At 41.9% G+C, this 4,436-nt stretch overlaps 1 long non-coding RNA gene across 1 annotated transcript; it reads left to right on the forward strand.

The window, feature by feature from the left end:
- LOC134219728 (uncharacterized) lies at nt 1-1,087 on the forward strand. Its single transcript, XR_009981645.1, has 2 exons — nt 1-537; nt 614-1,087. It is a non-coding gene; the product is annotated as an uncharacterized LOC134219728 (long non-coding RNA).
- The last annotated feature ends 3,349 nt before the right edge of the window (nt 1,088-4,436 follow it).

Consider the following 4,436-nt stretch of genomic DNA (forward strand, 5'->3'; position numbering starts at 1 on the left):
GAAAACGGGTTTGTTTACAATTTGCGATATACGCCGTTATGAAAAAGTACCCGAGATTTGCTTACCTCCGATGTTTGTTTTTGTTTTCGAATTTTTCAATCGCGTTCAAAATGTTTGTGTAAAAACGAATGAACCGTGTTAAATTGGTTCCTTTTGGTGTATGGAAATATTGATCCAGCTTTGTGTTGCCTTGTGTTGGAACCGATCAAGGGATTCTACGACAAATTCATCCTGCTGATGGATTTCAACTCCCTTTACCCCGCAGCATCATCCAAGACCAAGAGTACAACATTTGTTTCGCTAAGTTGCTACCAGCGCCGACGACCGATGCAGTAGATGAGAACATAGCCGCTCAGATCCTTCAAACAAGTGAAATGGGAATATTGCCCCACTAAATTCACAAACTCGTCGAGAGCAGAAAATCACCCGGTCTGTCTCAGGAACATAGAATGCAGTACAATATTCGCCAGAGGGCACTGAAGCGCTCATCCCTGTACGGATGTGCTCAGTACATGGCCGCTCTGATCACACTAAAAGGTCGAGAAATTCTTATGAATACCAAAAGCATCAACAACACTTGTAATCAAATTTCTTTTCCTTTCTTGCCCAACAGGTTATTTATGACGACACGACACACAGTATCATGATCAACACCAACAGCATCGATTATGACGAGGTGTTCAAGATCGGTGTTAGCATCAAGCAGATCGTCATTGAAACAAACTAATGGGTGAAGCTGGACATCGACGTATTGTACAAGTACGAACTGCTGTTGAAGAAAAAAAGTACGCGACCGTTTCGATAGCCAAGATTGGGGAAAAAATCGAATGCAACCAGGAGTTGAAAAGTTTTGATGTCATTCGGAGGAGTTGGTCGAGGCTGACGGTAATTACTGGAACCGTAACATTGAATGAAATCCTGTCAAACAAGCCGATTGATGAGCGGATAGATGACCCCATCTCATGACCCCACTACAGCAGTTTCTCTTCTGGAAGTAAAGCAAATAACAAGACCGCTTAATGACTATCAGCTACCTATGACTCTTGCAATATGGATGAATAAAACAATGAATTTAATACGAAACGACGTAATTGTGTACATAATTTGTGAGGATGGAACATCCGCAGCAGCCATGAAGCAGGCTCATCACATCGATGAAATGAAAGATCCGGTCAAAAAGTCAAATTAAAACCAGTCGTGGATTATTATCTATCGCAGTAGGCCTTTCCAGTAGTGACCTTGCAGTTTGTCCTGAGTTGTGTTAAGATTAATTGATGGATTGAGATTGATTAAAAATGAATGATTGAGATTGATTGATCAACTGATTAATTGAAATTGATTTATTGATTGATTAAGATTGATTAGAAAATTATTTTGAGCTTTTTAGTGGAATGTTTTCACCTGTCATAAGACGAGTTTAAACAATCCCATTGAATTCCACCACTTAATTGTATCCTGACAGATACGTATTTCGACCTCAACAGTAAGGCCGTCTTCAGTGTCTTGTACTTGACTCGACTTGAAGAAAATGATCGCAGCTTACACTATTTATACTATGCGTAGGTATAATAATTTATCTAGGTACTTATCTTACTACGGTGCTTATTTCTACTCGCTTGATGCGCTTAATGCTTAGGTATAAACTTGAAGAGCCAGGAGCTACCATTTCCTTGATCTTTATTCAACAACCGCGTTTGTACCTGTCGGTAGATTTCCAAGCTCTCAGCAACATCAAGTTTCCACGGAGAAGAGACATTTCTTAAAATTTTAATGTTTGATGTCGTAATTGAATGATTTTCCTGATATACATGTTCAGCTACCTTAGACCTAAACTCATAATTTAATCCCTTATCAGTTTCCCTCTTAGCCTTACTTACTTCTGCAATATGTTCTTTGAACCTTACATCTAACGATCTTTTGTTTGACCTACATATAATTTATCACACTGTGAACAATTAATTTGATAAACCCCGGCCTTATTTAACATTTCTACTCTATCCTTTGTGGAGCCCAACAGTGTCTTCAGTTGATTGCTTCTGCTGGAGAATACTAAATCGATGCCGAATTTCCTCAGTCGATGGCGTAGCTGGTGGGTGATGTGTCGATCATAGGGGACCGATACCCTCTTCAGCGGTTCATCGATCGGTGTTAGTGTTGTCAGTTCGTTTTCCGTAGGTTCCTCTGCTTCTTGTTGATGATTGCTTGTATTGTTCTTTCCTTGTATCCATTGATCCTCGCTGTTTCCAAGATGTGTTGTAGCTCCTTCGTTTTTCCTTCTTCGCTCAGGGGAATCGTCTGCATCCTGTGGATCATGTGATGAAAAGCTGCCATTTTGTGCTGATACGAATGATTTGATGTGTATGGGATGACTCTCATGGTGTTGGTGGGCTTCCTGTAGATTTCGAAGTCTAATGTTGCATTTGTTCCCTTGATAACCAGTAGATCCAAGAAAGGTAATTTACCTTCCTTTTCCTCCTCGTGGGTGAATTTGATGTCTTTATGCACGTTGTTTATCGCTTCCAAAATCCTGGGTAGATCTTTCCGGTTGATGATGCTGAAAATGTCGTCCACGTATCTCCACCACTTCTCAGGTAGTACTCCTTGTTCCTCTAGGTTGTCCTCCAAATTCGCCATGAATAATTCGCACAAAAACGGTGATAGCGGATTTCCCATAGGTGCACCCTTCGTTTGTTTGTAGAAGCTTCCACGGAATGTAAAGTAGTTCTCATTCATGCATAATCTTGCAAGCTTGAGATACATCTTTACCTTTCCTCGCCATGTTGTATCCGTCCGTTGTCCTAGTAGCCAATCCTCCAAAAGGTTCAGAGCATCCTTCACTGGAACGCTTGGGAACAATGCCGCTACGTCGAATGATACCATGGTGTCCTCTTCTCCGATGTTTCCTGATTCCAATATCCTCTTGGTGAACTCCTGGGTGTTTACAACTGATCTGCTGGGGAACGGCTTCGGCATACTCTGGAACTCCTTGACTAACCACTTGGCTAGGTTTTGTGTAGGGGATCCCACTGATGAAACTATTTCTCGCATCTCTGTACCTGGCTTATGTATCTTTGGTAGTCCTTTGATCCTTGGTAGCACAGGGTTCGTCATTTTAACGCGGGCTTCTCCGATGATCGTCTTGCATTCCTTTATCGTTTTATCCGTAAGTCGGATTAGTCCGGGTAGTGGGTCCACTCTCAAATGCCTGTATGGTCCTCCGTTGATTTTTGTCGTCATCTGTTCATCGTAGTCCTCTTTGTCCATTATCACCACTGCGTTTCCTTTGTCCGCCTTCATGTAGTAAACTGGTTTCTCCTTTAACTCCTTCAAAATCCTCCTCTCGTCTTTGTTCGATGTCCCATGATGTCCTGCTTTGATGGCGTCTGCTACGATGTTTCTCACACTATTCTGGTCCCGTTGATCAACATTTCGTGAAATCGCTGTCTCAGTATCCACGATTATCTGCTCTAGATCCGCTTTCTGGGTTGTCGCATACCCTAACCCCTTGTTGAGGTGTGCTAATTGTTCCTCCGTAAACTGCTGTGTCGAACGGTTAACAACGAATCCCTCGATCATTTGTACTGTGGGGTTAGTCGTTCTACCTTCCGTCGCTGATTTCCCTCGTAGAATGGTCAATTTCTTCTTGTGCAGTCTCCTCTTCCTGTCCGCTTCACACTCTTCGGCCCGCTGTACCTTCTTTAGGAATATGTCGAAAGAATCTTGGTTCTCCTTTGCCAGCTTGAGGTGCAGGTTGTAGCACTCCAAGTTCAACCTCTCTAGCTTGGCATAGTGTCCCTTGATTGACAACTTCAACAAATCCGATTCCGCCCTCTTACTGATAGATTTTGGGATGTGAGCTCCCATCTTAATCCTATGGCTGACAGGAGTCAGCCTCTCCTTTTAGCACTTCTTAAGGAAGGCCACGTCCTTAAGAATACCTGCGATCCTCCTCTTCAAATCTATAAAAGTACTACGCTCGTTCCGCTTGGATGCCATTTTGATAAGAAAATTATTTTGAGCTTTTTAGTGGAATGTTTTCACCTGTCATAAGACGAGTTTAAACAATCCCATTGAATTCCACCACTTAATTGTATCCTGACAGATACGTATTTCAACCTCAACAGTAAGGCCGTCTTCAGTGTCTTGTACTTGACTCGACTTGAAGAAAATGATCGCAGCTTACACTATTTATACTATGCGTAGGTATAATAATTTATCTAGGTACTTATCTTACTACGGTGCTTATTTCTACTCGCTTGATGCGCTTAATGCTTAGGTATAAACTTGAAGAGCCAGGAGCTACCATTTCCTTGATCTTTATTCAACAACCGCGTTTGTACCTGTCGGTAGATTTCCAAGCTCTCAGCAACATCAAGTTTCCACGGAGAAGAGACATTTCTTAAAATTTTAATGTTTGATGTCGTAATTGAATGATT

The sequence above is a fragment of the Armigeres subalbatus genome, chromosome 3 (genome assembly GCF_024139115.2).
Source record: "Armigeres subalbatus isolate Guangzhou_Male chromosome 3, GZ_Asu_2, whole genome shotgun sequence".
NCBI lineage: Eukaryota > Metazoa > Arthropoda > Insecta > Diptera > Culicidae > Armigeres > Armigeres subalbatus.